The 24,588-nt window shown below is 48.3% G+C and overlaps 1 long non-coding RNA gene across 2 annotated transcripts in view; it reads left to right on the forward strand.

The window, feature by feature from the left end:
• The window catches only part of LOC117070388, a 21,736-nt gene extending 14,999 nt beyond the window's left edge, over positions 1–6,737 (forward strand). For both annotated transcript variants that reach the window (XR_004431902.1, XR_004431901.1), the window contains 2 exons: positions 4,473–4,640; positions 4,970–6,737. This is a non-coding gene — a long non-coding RNA (uncharacterized LOC117070388). The remainder of the gene's footprint in view (positions 1–4,472; positions 4,641–4,969) is intronic.
• Positions 6,738–24,588: the final 17,851 nt, after the last annotated feature.

The following is a 24,588-nucleotide window of genomic DNA, read 5'->3' on the forward strand; positions in this document are numbered from 1 at the left end:
AGGTCGAATCAGAGTGAGTCAGAGGAGCCAAGTTTCCTGTTAGGCTCTATTTGAATAAACTCTGCTCTGAACATAGCTTGGGCCTCTGCACAGACTTCCCTGGCCAGGACTGCGCTCCTGCCAGCCATCCCTGCTGAGATGGAGACCCAGGATCCACACCATGACTTAAGCTGGGGACCTGGCCTGGCCCAGCCACTCCCCAGGGAAGCTTTTTAAGCTCTCAGAGCTTCAGAGTCCCGTCTGTGACCTGGGGGTAATCATACCTTTCTTGTGGCATATTTGGGAGGATGGAATGAGAGGATTATGAAAAGTCCCCAGCACAGAGCCAGACATGTGGCCACTATTTTCTTTCTTTCCTCTTGACTTGTGAGAGAAGGGAGGGGTTTATCTCTTGGGGTTGACCCCCATTCCCACTTCCTCTGTCTTTCCTGTTTTTATCTGTCTTCAGCATCTTTCCTTGCCCAGGGTGAACCTTGTGCAGGGGGGCCAGAGGTGGCTCCTCCACCAGAACTGTCCTCTCCCTTCCTCTCTACTCCCTCCCGCTGACCTCATTCTGCTTGAGTTTAGGTCTCCTGCAGTGGCTGACAGGCCCAGCAGCTCTGTGAGCCCAGGGGAGCCTGCCTACCTTCACCTCTCCTTATGCTGGGCAAGGCCTTGCCTCAGTGGCTGGAGGTGTCCTGGCATCCTTAGGTTGAAACCTGCAGGTGGGGTCCTAAAAGAGACCTGGGCAGGCTATGGAGGGTGCAGAGCTGGGGTCAAATGAGGGCGTGGACTCGAAGGCTGAGCTGAGCCAGAGCCGTCTGTGGGGAAGGGCAGCTCTCTCCGCCTGTCCCTACAGGCCGGGATTCACACCCACATTTTTAAGACCCAGGCATGTGCTTGAGGCTTGTTGCCGGTTCTTGGCACTAGGAACCAGTGTCAAGGGACCCTCAGAGGTGCGGTGATAGAAGGATGAAAGAGCCTGTTGATCAGGCATGACTTTAAGCCCCTACCGCATGCTCAGCTCTGTGTTGCTGGGGCTCCCACGGAGCAGCCAGGGTCCTGTGACCCTGTCATGGAAGGCCGGGTTCTGGAAAGTCCATGGGGGAGCCAGGAAGCAGCAGGCCTGACCAGCAGCGGGTCTGGGAAGCAGAGAGGGGTCAGGAGCTGTGGGATTCCTCACTTGCTTTGCAGAGGAAAGTACTAGGAGGCCCACTGAGGGTCAGAATTTTCTGTGGTAGTGGGGAAGCCATGAGGGCAGGCCCCAGTGCACCGAAGCCCTCCATCGTCCAGGCTGCACTGTAGATGGGTTTTGGGCAGCACTGGGAATCCAAGACCCAACCCAGGCAGCTGCTGCCTCTGGAAAGTGGGCTGGAGGAAGTGCTGAGTGAGGAGGCTGGGCGAGCTGGCACAGAAAGCGCTGACTCTGCAGGGAGAGGACCACCAAGTGACCACTGCCAGCTGGGCCCCGTGCCTACCCCTCCCCCGTAGCCACATCTGGTGCAACGGTGGGGCGGGGGACCCAGTCCCCAGGGCCGAGGCAGCTGAGGAAGGGGCCTGAGGAGGGGGCCAGAGCCATGGGTTTGGAAGTGTTTCTTCAGGGCTGGAACTCCACTCCGGAAGTGGGGGAGGTGAGGTCAGAGCCTTTTCGAGGGACTAATGGGGTTGGGGGTGGAAGGAACCCACCCTTCTCTAGGACCCAGGGGAATTCTGTGGCTTTGGCTACTTCCCAGTCCTTTTTCCTCCCAGCTCTCTGGGCCCCCTCCCCCATGGCTCCCAGGAGATTGGGAAATAACCAAGCTGATACAGTACTCTGGGCATTCAGGTTGGGTTCTGTGGAGGCGGGAAGCCCCTCAGCCCCTTAGAGCTTCTCCCCTCTCTGACTTTCACCCCTCCCCAGAGTCTGGGGCAAGCAGGCTCTGTGTGGCCTGTCTCTACAGACTCTACATTCCTGTCTCTACCTCCACCTCCAGCCCCAACCCCTACCCAACCTGGGGGCCCTGAGCCCAGAGCCAGTGGAGGCAGGGGCCCATTGTTATTGCAGGAATGAGGACCAGCTAGGGGGAGGGATCTTCTCCCAGGGACCTGCCTGCGGGGCTGGAGGGGGGTGGGGGCGGATTTACGTCATCTGGGCCTTCTGGGTGGGAGGGCCCTGAGCTACCATGCCCTGGGGTAAGAGGGCAACTGTCCCCTGCCCAAGGGAGAGAACTGGCAAAACCAAGCAGGGCGCCAGGCCCTGGGGACACAACCCAGCAGAGGCCTGCAAATCTAGGAGGGAAACTAAGGCAGGAACCACTGATTCTGACTACTAACATCCTGACAAGGTTAAGGGAGGGTTTGTGTACTCTCTCTCCTTTTCTTTTTGTCTGTATATTTAACTTTCACTGGGATCTCTCTGGGTTTCTCTAGCTTTTTCTTTGTTTGTTTTTGTTTTTTTAAGAAAAGCATAGTCTTGCTGTGTTCCCCAGGCTGGGGTGTAGTGGATTCACAGCAACCTGGAACTCCTGGGCTCAAGCCATCCTCCTGCCTCAGCCTCTGGGACTACAGGTGCACACCACCATGACTGGCTTTCTATAGCTTTTAAATTTTCTGCAGTAACCTCCCTCCATCTTATTCGTTCATTTTCTGTCTGTGGCCAACTGTGTGACTTGCAGCCTCCATCTGTCTCCATCTGTTTCTGTTCCTCCTCAACTCTCTTACACACTCCCTCCTGTCATCTCTATCTTCTGATGCTTCTCCCAATGAACGATTCCTTCATTCATCCACTCACTCACTCACTCAGCATGTTCCCTGGGTATCTGTGGAATACCAGCCCCTGTGCTGACTGCAGTTGTCACAGAGAGCAGCCAGACCTGCCAAGTCTCCAGTGGGTGCCCAGGCTGGTAGGGATGTCATAAGTGATAGTCCTGGGTGGAGGTGAAGACATGGCACTGACTCTCTGTGGCCTTTGGGAGGCATTTCTATTTCAGTCTCCATGTCTGTCTGTCCGCCCATTTACCCATCCGTCTCTGTCAGTGACTCAGTCCTTGGTTCACCTTCATGAGGTGACTTTTTTTCTGCTTTCTCAGAGCTCATGCAGTTTACTTATTTCCCCCTGGTGGGGGTTGGTAGTGGACCTGGAGAAGGGGAGGTGGTGTAGGTTGAGAGTGGAGGTGGGTGATGGAAGTGACAGGCATTCCAACCAGAGGGACTCCATCTTGAATGGGGACTGGGTAAAATGAGGCTGAGACTTGCTGGGCTGCATTCCCAGGAGGCTAGGCCTTAGTAGTCACAGGATGAAACAGGAGGTCCCAAGATACAGGTCACAGGGACTCCACTGATAAAACAGAATGCAATTAAAATTTTTTTTAAAAGCCAGCTGGCTGGGCATGGTGGCTCACGCCTGTAATCCCAGCACTCTGGGAGGTCGAGAAGGGCAGATCACCTGAGGTCAGGAGTTCAAGACCAGCCTGGCCATGGTGAAACCCTGTCTCTACTAAAAATACAAAAAATTAGCCAGGCGTGGTGGTGTACACCTGTAATCCCAGCTACTTGGGAGGCTGAGGCAAGAGAATCACTTGAACCTGGGAGGCGGAGGTTGCAGTGAGCCAAGATCGCGTCATTGCATTTCAGCCTGAGCAACAAGAGCGAAACCCTGTCTCAAAAAGAACAAAACAAAACCCAAAAAGCAGCCCAAACCAAGATGGTGGTGATCATGACCTCTGGTTGACCGCACTCCCCATTGTACGCTAATTACAACACATTGGCATGCGAAAAGACACTCCCACCGGTGCATGACAGTTTACAAATGCCATGGCAACATCCGGAAGTTACCCTATACGAGCTAAAAGGAAGGGGAACAGGGGAACTCTGAGTTCTGGGAACTCCCTACTTCTTGTCCAGAAAACTCATGAATAATCCACCCCTTCTTTAATATATAATCAAAAGATAATCATAGATGACTGGTAATCAGCAGTCATGGGGCTGTTCTGCTTATGGAGTAGCCATTCATTTACTCCTTCACTTAATAAACTTGCTTTCACTTTACTCTGTGGACTTGCCCCATATTCTTTCTTGTGTGAGATCTAAGAAGCCTCTCTTGGGTCCTGGATCGGGACCCCTTTCCTGTAACAGAAGGAGCAGGCCCTTGGGGCCAGTGGAGACTAGTTTTGCCCAGCTGGGCGCTGGAAAGGAAAGGGCCACAGGGTGATGAAAGAAGAGATACCAGCAATCTCTCCCTTAAGGTTTTTGTAATATAATTTTTAATCTCAGATTACAAAAGAAATAGGTCAATTATAGGAAATTTAGAATACAGAGTAAAAGAGAAAAAGTAATTCATTCTCTAACCTAGAGAAAAACCATTGTTCTAGGCTCCACACCCCCGCCCATTTAAAAAAACAATTAGATCATAGTGTCTATGTCATTTAACAAGCTGCTTTGTTTGTGTGATAACAGTTGATGAACATTTCCTTGTGTCAAGGTAACTGCTGTTTCAATGTTCATCTTGATCACAGGAGCTCCTGCCTGCCTAGATGAAGAGGAGGTCAAGACTTGTGTCCCCCACTCTCCAAGATACCCCCTCTGTTCTGGAGTGGTGATCCCCTCCCCTGTTAGAACCTTGTCTCCCTCAGGACTGGACCTGGATCCTGGGCCTGCAGTCAGATTGCAAGTTTCACTTGGAGGTGGAAATGTTAACCCACTGGTTGGAATGGGAAGGTGGGGTGTGAGGTGGGGGAGTACCTTCATTTCTATCTGCCAGAAGGCCAGCCACTTCCTGCATAGCATTTCCTTCCTGCAGTATGGGAAGGACCAGGCTTTCTCAGACCACAGAATCTTGAGAGCTAATTCCACATGGAGCAAGTGGTGGCTACCAGCCTTGGGTCTACATAACTATGGCCTCATCGCTGACCCAAGAAACCTGCTCCACAGCCTTATTGTGTCCCCGTAGGAGGAGAAACACCTGGCAACTTAAATTTTTAAAAATAACGTGTTTTTTTGCTGTGTCGTCCAGGCTGGAGTGAAGTGGCGCGATCTCTGCTCACAGACAGAAAAGTTCACAAATCCTAAGTGTACCACTTGATGAATGATCCCAATGTGAGCACACCTCTGCATTACCACCTGGATCAAGAAATAGGACATCACAACAACTGGCAGCTTCTAAGGAGAAGCTCCGGAAAGTTCTGCCTGTATCAGTACCTGGCTGGATCAGAAATGAGTTTTCTTTAACTGGATTTTTAATGACTGACTTATGTGGACAAATCATAACTGAATGAATCACCTCCTTTGTTGATTTTTTTGGGTACTTTATTTGCTATTATAAATGATGCTGTAATAAGCGCCCTTGAAGAAATCTTCATATCTGCCTCTGCTGTGTAGCAGGTCACAGTGCTCAGGTTTGGTTCTAGCCCTCATTTGTGAACTGTGTGACTCTCCATGCCTTTTTTCTTTCTGTAAGATGGGAATAATGGTAAGAATTTAAATGAGGTAATGTGGAGTGCGTTTAGTTCAGAACCTGGTGCGTACAAGCACTCACTAAGTATCAGCAATTATTAGACCTTTAGATTAATGTATTAGAAGTTGCATTTCTGGTGAAAGGGTTTTAGTGTTTTTAAGGCTTTGGCATAGACTACCCAGCCAGATCCAGAAAGATGGTTCCCATTTACCTGCCTAAAGTGCCCTCACCCTTACTCATACTGGGTACAGTTTTCTAAAAGAACATTAAAAATTGGATAGGTTAAAAACAGGTGAATGCATTTTTTTAGTTGCATTTTTTTTTTGGTTACCTGTGAGAGTGAACATGTTGCCTTGTGTTTGCTGACCTCCTAAATGGTCTATTTGCTCCTACCTTTGTACCCCAAAAGTCTGCTCTCAAGACGGTAGCCAGAATGATCCTTTTGAGACATTTCACTCTTCTGCTTAAAGCTCTGCAATGGTTCTCAGGTTAAAAGCCAAAGTCCTGTTCAAGGTCTCCAGGATCCTCGCCACTTGGTCCCTTGCTCTTTCTGTTCCAGCCACCTTGGCCTTCTCCTGCCCCTCCACAGCACCATGGCAATTTCCCCTGCTCTGTGTGGTCAACTCCCTGAATCTGTTCAAAGCTTTGCTCAGATGTCTCCTTCCTAATGAGACCTCCCCAGCCCCTGAGCTCCCCATGTCTCACTCCTGATCGCCTTAACTCTTCTTTTTTTTTTTTAACCAATAGTACTTACCACTATCTAAAATACTTCATAATGTACTTGTTTATTGTTTGCCTGTCTCCAGTAGAATGTAAGCTCCTTGGGGCAGAGACCTTTGTCTTGTTCACTGCTGTGTCCCTTGTGTAAACTTGTCTGGCATAGAAGAGGTGCTCGATAAATACTTGTTGAGTGAATGAATGATAAATTTTCTGTTCATATTCTTTGACTGTTTTCTATTGTAATGTTCATCTTTTTAGTATTGGTTTATAAGATGTGTATTTAGCACCTTTTCATATATCGCTCTTTGTCACATATTATGCAATTAATTTATCATTTCCATCGATTTTTAAAATACTTTCTTGATGCTTCATTTTTAAGCTGTCAGATTATTAATCTTTTCTTTATGGTCTTGGACTTTATTGTTGCATAACTGCTGCCTCACCAGGAACATATACATTTTCAATTAAATGTGCTTCTGTGATTTTTTTATTTCATTTCACTTTTTTATATTAAACTCTTTATTTTACCTTCATGTGTGGTGAGAGGTAAGAACATAACTTCCAACTATCCCCAAATGAATTATAAACAAATTAATCATTTTCCAATGATCTGAAAGGCCATTTTATCATACACTAAATATTTTTGTGTGCTTGACTGGGTTTACCATTCTGTTCCGTTGGCCTGTCACATCATTCTTACATTGGTATTTGTTGCCCTATTTTAATGATTGTAACTTTTTAATAAGGGTTAGTGACTGAGAATACAAGTCCCATTGTTTTGTTTTATTATTTTTATTATTATTTTTTTGAGACAGGGTCTCACTCTGTCGCTCAGGCTGGAGTATAATAGCACTATCTCGGCTCACTGCAACTTCCACCTCCCTGGTTCAAGTGATTCTCCCACCTCAACCTCCCAAGCAGCTGAGAGTGCAGATGTGTGCCACCACACTCGGCTAATTCTTGTATTTTTAGTAGAGACAGGGTTTCACCATGTTGGCCAGGCTGGTCTTGAACTCCTGGCCTCAAGTGATTCACCTGCCTCTGCCTCCCAAAGTGCTGGGATTACAGGTGTGAGTCACCGCGCCCGGCCCATTTTTTTCTTTCGAAGTGTTCTTTGCAGTCATTGATATATTCTTTAAGATAAATTCTAAACTTTTTTTTTTTCTGCCAAGATAAACCAGCAAACAAAAATCCCACTGGACATTGCAATTGGATTAGTTTTGTAGATTAATTTACTGATAATCAACTTCTTTGCACTATTGAGTGTTTCTGTCCGGGAACGTGGCATATCTTTCTATTGTTAAGGTCTTTTTTATTATAGGTCTTTAGGAAGCTTTATTTTATAGGTGAATGTAGTGTGTTTGGTGCTTATTTTCATAAAACAAAGCAATGACATCTGTGGCAGGCAGCTTCTGAAAAGGCTCCCAGTGATCCTTACCTTCTGGTATTCACCCCCTTGTAGAATCCCTTCCCTTCGTGTGTGGGCTGGATCTAGTGACTTGCTTCTCATAAATAGAATATGGCAAAAAATGATGGGTTGTTACTTCTGAGATTAGGTTATAAGAGGCTAATTTCTGTTTTGCTGTAATTTTGTCTCTCTAACCCTCTTGCTTGCCTGTGCTCATGAAACCAGCTGCTGTGTTATGAGCCACCTTATGGGAAACCCGAGTGGCAGAGAACCGAGGCTGGTGGCTGGCCAACAGCGAGCCAGGAGCTGAGGCCCACAGCCCAACAACTGGTGAGGAACCACATGCTGCCAGTAGCCATGTGAGGTAACTTAGAAGCAAATCCTTCCCCAGTTGAACCTTCAGATGACACCAGAGCCCTGGCTGACCCCTTAATTCTACCCTTGTAAGAGACTTTGAGCCAGAGGACTTGGCTAAACCACACCTGGATTCCTGACCCACAGAAACTTGAGATAATAAACGTTTTAAGCCACTCAGTTTTGGGGTAATTTGTTACATAGCAGAGATAACTAATATAGCCCCTGTTTTTTGCATCATGTTTTCTAACAGTTTATTAGGAAATGAAAATTTATTTTAGGCTGGGTGCAGTGGCTCACACCTGTAATCCCAGCACTTTGGAAGGCCGAGGTGGGTGGATCGCCTGAGCTCAGGAGTTCAAGAACAGCCTGGGCGATATGGCAAAACCCTGTCTCTACTAAAAATACAAAAATTAACTAGGCATGGTGGCGTGAGCACCTGTAGTCCCGGCTACTTGGGAGCCTGAGGTGGAAGGGTCACTTGAGCCCAGGAGGCAGAGATTGCAGTGAACCGAGATCACCCCCATTGCACTCCAGCCTGGGTGACAGATCAAGACCTTGTCTTGAAAAAAGAAAAGAAAAGAAAAAGTTATTTTATAACTAGCCACTTTACTAAATTCTTTTATTTTGGTAATTTTGTATTTTCTTAGTTTTTTATGGGAAGACAATCATATTTGCAAATAATTATAATTTGTTTCTCTCTTTTATTTTCTATATAATTGCATTAGCTAGGATCTTTAGAATAATGTTAAATGACAAGATACTAGAACTGTTTGTCTTGTTCTCAGATTTGGTGGAATGCTACTTGTATTTTACGCTTTTGATTTTGGCTGTTGGTTTGAGATTTATTATTTTTTATCATGTGAGATAAGTATAATTTGATTTCCTGTTTACTTGAGCTTTTAAAAAGAAAATCAGGAATGGATATCGCAATTTACCAAACATCTATTCAGTATGTAAAATGATCTTTTTCTCCTTTGACCTATTGCTATGGTAAATCAGTTCACTACCATTCTAATATAGAATTATCCATGCATTCCAGGAATGTTTGCTCATGCCGCATTCTTTTAATACATTGTTGACATACATTGGACTTATCTGATTAAATTTTCATTAGGACTCTACATTTGTATAAATGAGGCTGGTGTATGACTCATTTATTCTGTCTCACTTTGTGCCACTTGTCAGGTTTTAGTATCAGGGTTATTCTGGCTTTACAAAAATGATTGAGAAGGGTTTGAGTTAAGGTCCTGGCAAGAAACACTCACCCAAGATGGTTTAACTAACAAGACTTTAATGAAGGGACTTCTTATAGAACTGTGGATAAGGGGACTGGGTGCAGTGGCTCATGCCTGTAATCCCCAGCACTTTGGGAGGCCGAGGTGGGTGGAAAACTTGAGGTCTGGAGTTCGAGACCATCCTGGCCAACATGGCAAAACCCTGTCTCTCTAAAAATAAAAAAATTAACCAGGCATGGTGGCGCATGCCTGTAGTCCCAGCTACTCGGGAGGCTGAGGCAGGAAAATCACTTGAATCCAAGAGGTGGAGGTTGCAGTGAACCAAGATTGTGCTGCTGCACTCTAGCCTGGGTGACAGAGTGAGACTCTGTCTCAAAAAAAAAAAAAAAAAAAGGAAATGTGGATAAGGTGAGGTACCCAGAGACTAGACTAGACGTGGTGAGTGTTACTGTCCTTAGGGCTTCAGGGACAATGGGAGGAACCAGTGTAACTGGAGCCCAGGGAGAGCTGGAACCTTGAAAAAGAGGTGCAGGCAAGAGCTGAGCTTGTGGAGGAACAAAGGCCTTGCCAGAGAGGGGCCATGAAAAGAGGCAGGGCACAGATGAGATACACCAGCTCTTCTCACCTCCTGCCTTCCACACTCCTGCCCATACTCCTCCATTGTCAGAGTCAGCAAGGAGCTGGAGGACAAGGGAGCCTGGGTGGTGAATGCAGTTTGTGGGGCTCAGGGCTGGGCAGGGAAGGAAGTGGCTCTGGTGTGATTTCTGTCTCCTGACCAATACGTGCATAACCATTTGTTTAACATGTTTTTAATATTCACTTCCAGGGCTTTTATACAATTTCTCTGTGTTGATTTTTTTGTTTTTGTTTTTGTTTTTGTTTTTGTTTAGAGACAGGGTCTTACTCTGTTGCCCAGGCTGGAGTGCAGTGACGCAATCACAACTCACTGCAGTCTTGACCTCTCCTGCTCAATCTATCTGCCCACCTCCTGCGTAGCTGGGTCTATAGGCTTGTGGCACCATGCCTGGCTAAGGTTTTATTTTTTATTTTTTGTGGAGACGGGATTTTGCCATGTTGCCCAGGCTGGATGTTTTTTTTTTAATGTAGAGAGTTTATTTGGGTCAGGGTTGAGAATTGCAGCCCAGGACTTGCTTTTTCACTTCCTATTATTTTACTTATTTTGACTCGTGCTGGCTTGGAAAGAGTGCATCTCTGAGTACTTTTTTCCCCGTGAAAAGTAGAGCCATACATGGCATGTGTCCTAAGTTCTGGCATGTAGGAAATTCTTTTTCTGTTGTCTTCATGCATGAATGCACCAGGCAAATTGTTAAAATGTAAGGTCACAACTGTTCTCTCAAAATTCTATAGAAGAGTGGTTCCCAAAGTGTGTTCTACTGAACACCAGTCTTACCACATTGTCTATGGCAAAGGATTTCATAGTCATTATAAGTTAGGAAAACTGTGCTTGCTAATATTGCCAGTTTAACAACATGCATGAACACGTTAAAAGCCCTGAGAAAGCCTCAGCATAGGGTTTTATCTTGTTTTGTTTAATTCAGCATTTCCCAAGCTTATTCTATGACAGAAACTTTTGTCCCCAGTATAAATAGTTAACAAAATTCCATGGACTCTCTCTTCCAATTATACACTTTAAGAAATGTTGGGCTGGGTGTCGTGGCTCACACCTGTCACCCCAGTACTTTGGGAGACCAAGGTGTGAGGATCACTTGAGCCCAGGAGTTCAAGACCAGCCTCAGCAACATAGTGAGACCCCCCCATATCTACAAAAACCAAAAAAATTACCTGGGCATAGTGATACATGACTGTAGTCCCAAGCTACTTGGGAGGCTGAGGCGGGAAGATCACTTGAGCCCAGGAGGTTGAGGCTGCAGTGAGCTGTGATCGCACCACTGCACTCCAGCCTGGGCAACAAAGTGAGACCCTGTCTCAGCAACAACAACAACAGCAACAAAAATAAATGTTGGAGATATTTCTCCATATTTCTGTCTGCATGGGTGCTGATGGAATTCTTTCCTTACCCTTGCAATACAAAAATTCTACATGGCATTTCTAAGTGTTCATTTCTTTTTATTAATTTGACTTAAGGAGGAACCTTTTAAATGTACAAGCTCAGGCTTCTCGTCAGCTCAGGAACATCTTTCTCCTGTAATTCTTGCTTTTATTTCATTTGTTTAGTGTCTTCTGTAAGCCCAGATACCTATCATGTTCTCCCTTTGTTTTTTTATCCTGTTGGGCTTTTCCTCTGCAGTCTCAGAGAACTTCTATCTGTCCTTCATATTTACAGATTCCATTTTCTGTAGTTCCAATTCTGTTCTTTACCATCTTGATGGAAATTAAAATTCTGCTGCATTTTTAGTTTCTTTGCAGTCTTTCTTTCTCTCCTCTGGTTTGTTTTTGATTTCCACCTGCCTCTCAGCCAGCAGCCTTCTCATTTCATTCTTTCCATCTTATTTTTCAACTCTCATTTCTTAGAGTGCACACTTTAATTAAATGAATTGAGTACAGAGCAGATGTGGTCTGCAAGTTATTTATGTTTATGTGATAAATCTTTTCAAAGGAATTACTTTTCTCTGCCCTTTTAGGGCCACATTCTCTTCCTTGCCTCATGCAGAGTCTTTTCAAAGGCTCTGTGTATTTCCAAGTATATGTGTGCGCATGTGGGTTTATGTGTGGGGGTGTGTGTTTGCTTTTCTCTGTACTCCTACTTTAAAGATGAGTGTTTTAAACTTTTTTACATTTTATTTTTTTTTAATTAATTTATTTAGGGACTGGGTCCCACTACATTTCCTGGGCTGGCCTCGGACTCTTGACCCCAAGTGATCCTCTGGCCTCAGCCTCCCAAGCAGCTGGATTTATAGGCAGGCACCACCACACCGAGCTAAAAGTGAGTGTTTGATAAAGTCTTGTTATTTTCCCCCAAACGAGGAGAAGGAAATGGATTCTCTTTAGATCACCCTTCACCTGGATGTTGCTCCAATTGTCCTGTCATATTTTAGGAATGGTTAATGCAATTTCACATCACCAGTTGGCTATGAACACAAACCGTCTATGACATGCCTCCCCACTCACTCATCACCAGAGGCACCAGCCAGTAGTTCAGCTGGCTGCAGCTTTGTGTGAGTGTTTGCGTGCCAGTGTCCCATTCTTCCCCCCACTCCAGGTAGAGCTTCCAGGGGCATTACCAGCTCAGGGATCTAGCTGGGACAAATGTGTGGAGGTTGGCCGGGGCCAGGCCTAGCAGGGAACCTTGCCTCCTCTGCACCAAGGGCCAGTTCTATTTGCACAGTGTCCAGGGTTTCCAGGCTGTTGCTGTAGGTATTCAACATAGCTATGATAAGACCTCTGCCCACTCTAACAGGAAAGGAGGAACATGGTATTAGAGAGAAACTGATTGAGGGAGGAACTCCTCCCACCCCACCCAGCTCAGTTATCTACTTGACATGGCAACCACATACCCCCACCCCAGCCCACCTCCCAGTCAGCTCCTTCCCAAGGTAGTTGGTACTATGGAAAGGGCTTTCCAAAGATGCCCTGCAAGCCCCATGTCCCACCATCTGCCCTAATTTAGGGTCAGTACTTTCTGCCAGGACCTCATCTACTTCTCATGGTATAGTTTTGCTTTCTCAAAAATTAGAGTTGTGAATCAGCCCTTGGGGTCTTCTTTTAATCTGTATGTTGCACATTTTACAGCAATCCCCAGCTTTCCTGGCATGAGCATGTACCTTCTCTGGCTTTCAGTCCAGGCCAACAGGCGTTCTCTTCTTTCCTAGTCTTTTGATCAATTCAGCTGGGATCTGGGAGGGAGGAGAGTTCTGCACCAGCATAACAGGATATTGTGTGGGACTCTTCCTCCTGTTCTGGAATTGCAGCTAACACCCAAAGCTGAGTACAAAAGGCACCGGGGACCCTGCCTTCTGCATTCAGAGAGTTGTCAGTGGGTGGTCAGCAGCCAGTACCATCTCCCTCCCGCAGGGCTGATGGCTCTTCTCTCATCCACCACCACCTCCCACAGCGACTGGAAGAGGAGCAGGGGATGGAACCGTCGGTGGTTGCCGTGTGGGGAGGGCAGTGTTTGTGGTAGAGGCTGCTTGCTCCCCTCTTCACGGGAGATGAGGGGTAGGGTGGGGTGCCTTTCCTCCCTGATAACATAAGATAATTTCTTGAGAGACAAGCATAGCATCCCCCAGGGGACATCTCCTTAGTCTGTGAACCCCCTTGTATACCTCTGAGCTGCCTGAGTTGGGGAAGAGGGCAATACGAGACAGATGGGAGGGTGGAGGGAGAGAGCTGTGTGAGGTGGCTGGGCTCAAGTGGACAAGCTGGTGTCTCACCCATGAGGGCATCTCTCTAGGGCTTGAGAGAATGCACAGGCTGTCCATGAAACAGTCACCAGGGCAGAGAGGAGGCAGTGGAGTAGCCAGAGAAGCAGTGACAATTCACCCAGGAGAGGACATGTGAGAATTGCTTCCAAGTCCCTCTCCTGGCCCCCCTGTCACTGAGAGACTAGAAAAGTGATAGGGAGGTTGATCAGGAGCGGGATGCTCCCCTCCATTGTGGCCTTGTTGGGGTGGGAGGGACAGTCACCGCTCTTGTCTGGGCAGAAGTGGGCATGGCAGGAGACACAAACAGGAACAAGTCTTGGTTACTGAAATGAGACAGTTCTAGTAGGTGAAAGTGACAGCGGAGTTGTGGGATGCAGCCATGATGTCATTAAGATCCCTACCACCAGCAGGAAAAGGATTTCAAAGAGCACAGTTGACTGTGTGTGTGTGTGTTGCAGGAGAGATTATTAACAATTTCACGTCTACATCCTAGGAAATTGAGGCCCTACAATAAATGTGCTACACTTGAAAAAAGTCCTTAAAAGTAAATGAGAAAGAAAACAGCTTTGGAACTTTTTAGGAGTAGAGGATTGCAAAACTGTGGGATAAGAACATGTGAGTAGTGAGGACAGATGGAAGAGACTTTCAGCAGAGGACTCAGGGGGTTGAGAAGCTAGTCCTTGTTCTCTGACTTGCAAGTGACAGAAGCCCAACTCATAGTAGCCTGAGTAAAAATGAGGATTTATTGGAGGATCTTGGAGCATCTCACAGAATCTAAGAAACAGCTCGGTAATTGAGCCAGCAGAGGGGCAGGGATGTGGGTGGGCCTTAGAGACATCTGGGACCAAGGATCTGCAAGCCACGGCAGCCCCACCAGGTTCTTGTTTTTGCTTCTTGCTGCGGGTCAGCCTCATTCGTTCTTTCCCCAGAAGACTGGTTTTGTCTAAGACAGAAAATATGACCACTGACAGTTTCTGAGTGTTGTCACTTGGAGGTTATGCCATGAGAAATAAGTGAGTCTCCGCGTCCCTGAGTCTGAAAACACCAGAAGAGGGGCCTCCCTGGCTGAGCTCAGGCCAGGCACACAGTCCTGGACAGTCAGCTCGGCCTAGGTGAACAGCCTCATGTAGGGAGATGAGCAGTGAGTCCTGCAGAGGAACAGGGCTGTGCCACCCTAGAAGAAAGGTCAGACAATTGGGACAGGTGTTCCCAACAGGAGTCTATCAGCCTGACATCATGGCCTTATGCAAACATGAGATTCTGATGATTCCACCTTCCCTCCACTTCCCAGGAGTCATGTCAGCTGTAGAGGCCCTGATGAAACTATGTCCTTCATCTCTCGTGAAGCCCGTGGCAAGGGCAACAACACGACAACAGTAATGCTAGTAGCTAGCATTTATTATGCACTTTGCATCAGGTCCTGGGCTGCACTCTAGGTGGATTTTTTTTTTTTTTTTGAGATGGAGTCTCGCTCTGCTGCCCACGCTGGAGTGCAGTGGTATGATCTCGGCTCACTGCAACCTCCACCTCCTGGGTTCAAGCAATTCTGCTGCCTCAGCCTCTGGAGTAGCTGGGGATTACAGGCGTGTGCCACCATGCCCAGCTAAGTTTTGTATTTTTAGTAGAGATGGGGTTTTACCATGTTGGCCAGGCTGGTCTCGAACTCCTGATCTCAAGTGATCTGCCTGCCTTGGCCTCCCAAAGTGCTGGGATTACAGGTGTGAGCCACTGCACTTGGCCTCTACATGGATTTTTATTTCATCCTGACTGCAGCTGTCTTACTCTCCTCACTTTGCAGACGAGGATGCAGAGACATGGAGAGATTAGGAACCTGAGGTCACACAGCTAGTGAGGGGCAGTGCAGGCATTCTACCTAGGTCAGTCTGGTTCCCAAGTCCATGTTTTCCATCATCAAGCTCCCTAGCCTCCAGGATTGAAGTTCTGGGCCTGGGCATTCCCAGAGGAGGTGGAAAAGTTCACTGGTCTGGTGGATGTTCTGCCACGTGGAGTTACAAGGCATCACAGCCAGAGCCTGAGGAACTTTCTGGAGCCTGTGCCCTTCACACCACCAGCTGTGCCACCACAGGGTCTCTAGAGAGTCATCATGAGCACCTGGGAGGCGGTGCTCCTGTCTGTAAGCAGCTGCTGTGGTCAGTGAGTGGCTGCATAGCTGGGTCCTCCATCCTGGTGGCTTTGGGGACAGTATAGGCCCTGGTTCTCTTCTCCCTCATTCTTTACCCCCTTTCGCTCTCTTCCCTTCTGGTTTTCCCCCTTCCTAGACTCCTGGCTTCCCTGGGCCTGCGGCACCGGCTCTGGCTAGGTTGGAGAGGGCTGCAGGCAGGACCACAGTCAGCAGAGGGCGCCAAAGCCTCTCAATACACCCATGGCCCAGGCCTGGCCCAGAAGGAGAGCGCTGAGAGCCAGGACAGTGGGGCTACGTGCACCTGTGGATTCCCCCATTTCCCATGCTTCATCCAGCCATGGACCTGCAGTGCACTCACAAACGTGCACATGCCCTCGTGTGTGTGCGTGTGTATGTGTTACAGTCATCAAATTGTCTCTGAATGTGCTTGGCTTCATGTGTTTGTGTGTGTGTGTGTGTGTGTGTGTGTGTGTGTGGTGTGTCTGTTGTGCCCTAGGAAGCACATTTGACAGTCCCACAGTCAGGGTCAGGGCACAGGGACAGATACTGTGTCTATAACAATCTACAACACTGATTTTGTTCATCTCAATAAATGTGAGGATGAAATAAAAATTCGTGTAGAATATTTTGTACATCTCAATAAAGCCACTTCCTGGGGCAGGCATTATAATTCTAGTCTCTGTTCTACTGTGTGATAGGTAAAGAATAACTTTCCACACAGGGAGAGGAGTCCACACTGTGCCAGGCCTGGGCTAGAAGCTTTCCATCTAGGTTTCCTGGTTGACTGCACTGGCAGTCCTGTGAGCCAGGCAATAGTAGTCCCATTGTACAGATGAAGACAGTGAGGCTCAGGGAAGTTAGAAAACAATTTCACATCTATACCCCAACAAATTGAGACTATACAATAAGTGTGTTACACTTGAAAAAAATCTTCCTTAAAAGTAAAAGACAAAGAAAACAGCTTTGGAACATTTTAGGGGTAAGAGATGGCAAAAATGTGGGAATGGAATGTGTGAGTGATGATGGATGGAAGAGGCCATCAGCAGAGGACCCAAGGGGTTGAGAAGCAAGTTCTTGTTCTTCAGCTTGCAAGTGATAGAAGCCCAACTCACATTAGCCTGAACCAAAATGAGGATTTATCGGAAAGATCTTAGAGCATCTCACAGAATCTAAGTAAGAGCTCACTAATTGAGCCAGCAGAGGATCACACAGCTAGGAAGTGGTCGAGCTAAGATTTGGTTCCTGTCTCCAATTTCAAAGTCTCTGGCTTCACACTTTCTAAAGCTGCCCTCTCAAATTTGTGTTTTCCTTCCATGCAGACCCCACCAAATATGAACTTGAGGGCAGCCCAGTGAAGTATCAGGAGCAGCAGCTGCTCATGGCTAGAAGGACTGAGCTGAGAAATTCATGTTGACAGACAGTTTGTGGCTGATTTCTACGAGTCAAAGAATAAGGAACTATATTTAGCTGCCTGCTCTGGGCTAGTTAGCTGGTGGGGAGTGAGGGCTCAGACTGGAGGAAAGAAAGAGGAGGAGGAGGAGCAGGAGGAGGAGGAAGAGGAGGAAAAGAGAGAGAAAGAGAGATGCCCAGTTGTCTGCTGTCTGGCCTGGGGTCCTTGCCCTCAGAGTTCAGTCTCTGCAGCAAGCTTTGCATGGAATTGTGGTTGGCGGGGCCTCTTCATGAAGTTAAGACCTGCCCATATTACTAGGCTGGTGGGACAGAGAACAAGAGCCTGCAGAGGAGAATCTTCCAGGCTTGCGGGTCTCTTCTCTACACACATGACATCAGTGAATGAGTCGTTCTACACTTGGGGGTTCTGGAGCTCTGTAAACCAAAACTCAGCACAGCTCACATCCAAAGAATAGTACTCAGCACTGCACATACATCCTTGATGGCATAGGGGTTAGCTTTGTCCCTTTGATTGACTTGACCTCAGTTTTCTCTTCCTCCTGGGTCAGGATAGCCCTTTTCTTCCTCACAAGGGAAAATCAAGGAACTTGCTCTGGATGGACTTGTGCTTGGATTTCCCAGACAAGCTGCTTCCCAGAGGAAGAGAGAGGCAAGAACCTGCCTCCTCCTCCCACAGATGTCTGAGTTCTGCCAAGCCTGCCTTCCTCCTCCACATACCTTGTCCTCTCCACACGTAACCAGTGGGGCTGGTCCCTCATCCTTCTTTCCAACCTGCCACCACACTCTCCCCTCCAGATTCCACTCACTCAAAGACATCAGGGAGCAAGGTTGAGTTTACTGACAATTTGGGTGGGAAGATTCAGAAGATGGTCTCATACCCCAAGGAGACACATGAAATCCTTCCATAGTTCTCTCCAGCCTCTCCCCAACCTCCTCCCACATAAGTCTCCCACTTCCCTAGCCCCTCCTGTCCCTAATTTGTCTACCCAGCTCCTCAGGATGGCAGCACAAAGGGCCACCCGTGACCAGGACTCAGCTTCCTGAGAAGGCAGTAGAGAGTATAAATTTATAGAGACAACATTTTTCTCTATTTAGAAGTGCACACAACAAACTTTCTGGGACTCTGAGTGTGAGCAGCTTAGAAAACCAGGACATAAAACCAAAGCCCAGTAGACATACCCATCCCACCCACCCTGCTGGTGACCAGGAGCCAGTCCCTTGCTGAGCCTGGGTTTCCTTGACCAACACTGAGTGATACCTGTGTTCTTCCAATGTTCAGGCAGGTGCTCCTCATTCCAGACTGTGCTGTCTTGATGGGGAGGCACAGTGATCCCTGGGACAAAGGCCAGGGAAGGGCCCTGGTATCCCCAGCTTGGTCCTATGCTGCTCAGTTGACTCTCCCAAACCTCCAAGCCAATTGATTCTGCTCTGCCCCTTTAGGGAGGCTCCCAGCTGGGCCCTGGAGCAAATGCTGTAAACCCACAAATCTGCTCAGGGTTTTATCACACTTGGGGGCCACAGATAGGTGGGAGTATGGGAGGTGAATAAAGGCAGTGGTGGCTCTTTAAAGAAAAAAAATGCCCTGGTTTGTAGCAGTTACCAATTTCCATGGTGTAAATACTCCCACCACAGCCATTTTCAAGCTATCAACATGATGTCACTGAATGCAGAATTAAGAAAAGGTGTGAAAATTGCATTTTTTATCCAGCAAGCTGACTGTAGCACACCACTGGGCAAGGTAAAGGGCCTAAATCCGGGGACTCTAATCTAAAGGTTGTGCTGAATTCAGCCAGGTAGAGCCACGAAACAGACTGCTGAGTGTGCACATCCCTTTCTCAGGTTGATTTAAGAAGGGAGAATAACTCAAGGGAGCGTTATGAGGGAATTTCTTTCAGAAACAATCAGATCACTTAGCAATTGAATTGTCTAAATATTTTTTCCTAATTTAAAGTTGTGTGTCATGTGGGTAATTGGACAATGCACTATTGAATGACTGAGGGATTTAATGCCTAAATTGGAGAAGCAATCAAACATTCACATCTTCAAGTAGTTGATGGACAGCTAAGGAGGTATTCACATGATGGCTGGGGCTACGGGGCAAGGGAGGCCTTGTCCTAAGTGGGCCCTGAGCCTCTCTTGCAAGCTGCCCCATGCACCATGGGCCCCAGCTAGGCCTGGGCTACACCCTCCCGAGCCCTCTCTGCTGCTATGGTCTTTGTTTGTCACTCTCCAGTTTATGTTTTTGTTGCTGAATTCTTCTATTTCTGCCCTTGGCTTCCTCCACTCTGTCATTTCTTCCCAGTCTCAAGCTGTCTCTCGCTCTCTGTTTCTGCCTCTGTCTCTATTTGCTGTCTCACTCTGTCTTCCTCCCTCCCTCTGTGTTTTTTGTTTTGTCTGTGTCTCCATGTCTCTCTCTTCTCTCCATGTCTCTTCCTTGCTGTCTCTCTCCATTTCTCTTGGAGTCTCTCTCTTTCCTACACACACACACCCCTGGCCCTTGTCCCCAGGTCCCATGCGCTCCTCTCCTCCCTCCTTCGGTTTCCACTTCAGCCAACTGCACTGTGACCCCTGGCTCCACATCTATCTTGGCACCATGCTGCCAGTCAACACCCCTTCCCCCAAGCTGATTCTGCCCTGCCTCTTGAGGGAAGTTCAGAACTGGGACCTGTACTAGGAACCCACAGACATACTCAGGATTATGGCACATGGTGGGAGGCCATGGTCACTCTTTGAAGAAAATGAAACTCCTGATTTGTAGCATGTGCCAATTTCCATGGTGTAAATACTCTTGCCATGGCTGATTTCAGACAACCCACATAATGCTACTGAATGCAGAACTGGAAGAGGTACACAAGTTTCATTCTTTTGAGCCAGTGCAAGCTGACTTCAGCACACCACTAGGCAAGAAGGGGCTTCCTGAATGGCTGCGGGGGCAGGGAGAGTGCCCACATGGCTGGCTACAGAGCAGCCCACTGTAGCCTTACGGAGCTCGATTTTGGGCCAACAGCCCACTCCAGCCTGGTTAGTTCTTCCTTGCGGCTGACTCATAGAAGTGCTCACCTTAGGATGGGGCAGGAAGCCCACGGACCTCTAGACTTGGAAGACTTCCTAGATGAAATACCTGGGCTAAGACACAAAACAGATGAGAAATTTTGTGTTGCCAGAGTATACTTTTTTTGGGGGGGGGATGGAGTCTCACTCTGTTGCCCAGGCTGGAATGCAGTGGTGCGATCTCAGCTCACTGCAACCTCTGCCTCCCAGGTTCAAGTGATTCTCCTGCTTCAGCCTCCTGAGTAGCTAGGACTACAGGCATATACCACCACACCCAGCTAACTTTTTGTATTTTTAGTAGAGAAGAGGTTTCACCATGTTGGCCAGGCCAGTCTCAAACTCCTCACCTCAAGACCGTCGGCCTCCCAAAGTGCTGGGATTACAGGCGAGAGCCACCGTGCCCAGCCCAGAGTATACATTTGAGGCTAGAAAAGGTAAGAGATGGTGTCAAAGAGGCAGACTGAGGACAGGATCAATGAGGTCTTGAATACTGAGTGAAGGGGCCTGGTCTTTTCTTATTAGCATTGAGGAGAGTAACATGATTGAATATGTTGCCCTAGGTTGGTTCCCCGCCCCCACAAAACAGGCCTTTTGACAAGGATTTGGGTGAAGTTGTTTGTTTGGCAGATGATCCCAGGCAGCATGTGAGGGAGTAGGGAAGTGAGACAGGGAAGAGAAAAAGGTAGATAAGAGTGAGCTACCCAGCAGCTACTGCTGTCGAACACGGAGGTTCAGCCCCCTATGGACTCTCTGAGTGTACAGAATAGGTCTCAGACTCTTCCCATCGAGGGGTGGGGAATCTGGGGTATGTATCCACCAGCTCCCTGCCCTTCCTTCAAGGGCTGCTCCTGGGGTGTGAATCCCCCTGGCATTCCATGTGGGCCAGACAGTTCCTTCATGAAGAGATGCAGAAGCCGGAGCCATTCGTGCCAGGACAGGAGGCAGCAGCAGCCTGTTACGGTTAAGGACTGAGTGGTGTCCTGTGGACTGAGCAGCACAGAGGTGGTTGTGATTTTGGGGAGGGCAGTTTCGATGGGAAAAAGGGGAGCGAGTTACAGGGAGAATGAGAGAGAAGGACACACAGAGACTATGGACTACTCTGAAAAGTATGGATAATGGGAAAACTGTTGCACGGTCGCTGGGGCTGGGGAACAGGCAAGCTTGGGTCTGGTTATGGAGTTGCTCTGAGTCAGAGAGACAAGCAGGCAGACCTGCAGGAGCAGCAGCATGTCATCTCACCAGCTGCCAGACCCAGACTGATGGAAATGTAGAGGGGGCCCTCCCCAGGCCACCCCAGCCTGCACTGATTCAGACTGAGCAGCCAGGATATTCGGCTGACACCTCACACTTCCGTCTTCCTCCTTGGAAATTGTAGATAGGCTCAGCATGACCCAGTTCTGCAAGCATTTATTTGACTGATTGGAAGCAGACAAGGTCTCTGTTCTCCAGGGGAGCAGACCCCATGCTAATCATCGAGTGGGTGGGAAAATGAGAAAGACCTATTGCATAGTCGAGAGGAGAGGTAGGCATGAAATGACAGATGCATGTAGTAGGCTGTGGGGTGGGCACCAGTGGTGCCACCGTCGAGCATGGTGGAGGCTGGAGAAGAGGCAGCTGTTCTGTCTGCTCTGGGGAAGGCTTCTTGCAGCAGCCAAGTCTTGAAATGTGACATAGGCTGAGAGGCAGAGAAAAGAGGGGACAGGTATTTCTGGATTTCAGAGGCTTCCAGCTTCCTTAAGCCTTCCTGATAGCTGGGTATCACACATCCTCAGGACGATGGGGCTCACTGACTCCAGAGACAGGCCTTCCATAGCCAGACCCCTCCTACCATCCTGTGATGGAGTCAGACTGCCCTTGCTGGGGAGGTGTCAACAAGAGGATGCTTGGTAGGTGATGAGGAAGGCCACCGCAGCAGGCAGCTGCTTTCTTTGGTTAGGTTCTTTGGTGTGGTAGGCTAAATCATAGTCCCCCAAAATATCCACATCCTAATTGCCAGAACCTGTGAATGGCAAAAGGGACTTTGCAGATATAATGAAGTTAGGGATCTTGGCCAGGCGTGGTGGCTCATGTCTGTAATTTCCAGAACTTTGAGAGGCCGAGGCAGGAGGATTGCATGAAGCCAGGAGTTCGAGACCAGCCTGGGAAACAAAGTGAGTCTCATCTCTACAAAAAAAAATAAAAATAAAAACAATTAGCTGGGCGAGGTGGTGTGCGCCTGTGGTCCCAGCTACTCAGGAGGCTGAGGTGGGAGAATTGCTTAAACTTGGGAGGTCAAGGCTGCAGTAAGCCATGATGGTGCCTCTAACACTCCAGACTGGGTGACAGAGTGAGACCCATCTCAAAAAACAAAACAAAACAAAAACAACAAAAAAAGGAGATATTGAGATGGGAAGATTATCCTGGATTATTTGGGTTGGCCTTCCTCTTACAAGAGAGAGGAAAGGTCAGAGGAGGATGTAGGAGATGTGACAATAGAAGCAAGGTTGGAGTAACATGAGAAAGTGGCCACTAGCCCAGGAATGCAGGCAGCACCCAGAGGCTAGAAAAGGTGAGGAAACAGATCCTCCCCTAGAGTCTCCAGAAGGAACCAGCCCTGATGACACCATGACTCAAGCCCAGTGAAACTGATTACAGACTCCTGGCCTCCAAAACTGTAAGAGAATGAATGTGCATTGTGTTAAGCCACCAAGTTTGTGGTAATTTGTTACAGCAGCCACAGAAACAATATACCCAGGAAGCAGACTCTGTGATGAAGATGTACACACGGGAATTTGCGTGAGGAGTGCTCTTGGGGGCGTGCCCCTCACCTGTGGGGAGAGAAGAGCAGAGGTGGGCAGTTGCAGGTGTTTCCTTGGGAAGCTCCAGGGCGTGGCAGCCTGCAGAGTTACCGAGATTGAGGCAGGAAAGCCTGGCCCGGGGACTCACACAGTCATTGGATGGGGCTTCCCTGTGCAGGGGATGTGGCCTGAAACAGGGCAGCTCCTTTTGGCCAAGAGCAGTTCATGGAGAGGGAGCCTACTTTGAGCCCTGGGCCACGCTCACCTTGGTCCTGAAGCAGGCCCCAGGGGGCAAGCTATGCATCCTCCAGAGCTGTGGAAGGTGCATCTCTCTGATCTCTTCCTTTGCTCTATGGGCCTGGTACTTTGACAACTTTCTAATATCCTGGGCTTCGTCATCTATTGAGGAATCCTGCAATGTATCCACATCTCTCCCTAGGCAGGAAATTGGGGTTTGAGTCCCAGTTTCTATAACTGTCATTAAGCAGTTTACATACACTGCTGTCTTTAATCCTAGGAATAACCGCAGCTATGAGCCCCGTTTTACAGGTGAGCAGACTGATACTTGAAGAACTTCAATGAATGCTCAGAGTCAGAGCCAGGACTCTCCCTAGGCCACCTGATGCCTCTTCACTGCCCTATGACTTTGCCTCTCATTGTCCACCCTTACTTATTAGCTGGCTCATCTTGACTAGACCACTGAACTTCTTTTGGCCTAAGTTTTTTGTTTGTTTGTTTTTTTGTTGTTGTTTTGTTTTGTTTTGTTTTTTTAAAAAAAACAAGACTCTAGTCTCTGTCCTGCCTCTCTCCTAGGGCTGTTCTCACTTGGCTCCAGGAGACAGGAGATGTATGCAGGCTTTGTGCCTGGGCCCGAGACTCTGCTGCTATGACTCCCTGGATCCAGCGAGTTTGCTCTTGCCGTACCTCCCCTTGCCCAGTCCCCCAGTAGCTCTGGGCCCCTGGTCCAGGGGAGAAGGAGAAAGCAGGACAGGTAGGGGGTCTCATTTGAAGGTCTCTTCTCTGGTGCCTTGTGGTTTTCAAGTATGACTCACCGCTTTCATACCATTTCCCCCAGCACTGGGAATTACGCAGGACTGTCGTGCATGGTTACGTGGTTCACGTGCCAGGCCTCAGCCAAGGGTGTGGTGGGGACTGAAACCCAGCCCGCGCCGGGCACTTTTTGCTTAGCACAAAGACACCATCTGCCAAGAGGCTGTGTCTGCCCAGAGGGGCCTGTCTTGTTTAATTCTCACAAAAGCTTTGCCTGGGTTCTCAGTGGCCCGGAATTATATGTTGGCTTTGCAGGAGCCCAGAGCTGGCAGCTCAGCCCTCAGACCCTGGCATTCAGGGCAGAGAACGGGTGGTGATGGATGTATAGGAGGGAGAAGCAAACCCACACTCAACTCACAGTCACATCCCCAGAAGCCACTGATTCTGCAAATCCCTCTGTAGGAGCTATCCAGGTTCTCCTGGAGACAGGCAGAGGAGGCGGGGCCCCAGGACTCGCTGCCCACCTCAAAGCCCTTGGTCCAGTTCCCTGTGCAGACTTCTGGCACAGAGGCCCGCATCCCAGGCTGAGCTCCCTGGGGCCAACCACAGAAGGTCCAAGTGCTCTGCGTTCCTGCCTATGTTTTTAATTACCCCATTTACTTTCCCATTCATCTTTCCCTTCTCAGTCCTTTCTGTACAGCCCCCAGACTAATGTGCCTCAAATCCTGATCTTACTGAAATTCC

Source organism: Trachypithecus francoisi, unplaced genomic scaffold (genome assembly GCF_009764315.1).
Source record: "Trachypithecus francoisi isolate TF-2019V2 unplaced genomic scaffold, Tfra_2.0 Lachesis_group3, whole genome shotgun sequence".
In the NCBI taxonomy this organism is placed as follows: domain Eukaryota; kingdom Metazoa; phylum Chordata; class Mammalia; order Primates; family Cercopithecidae; genus Trachypithecus; species Trachypithecus francoisi.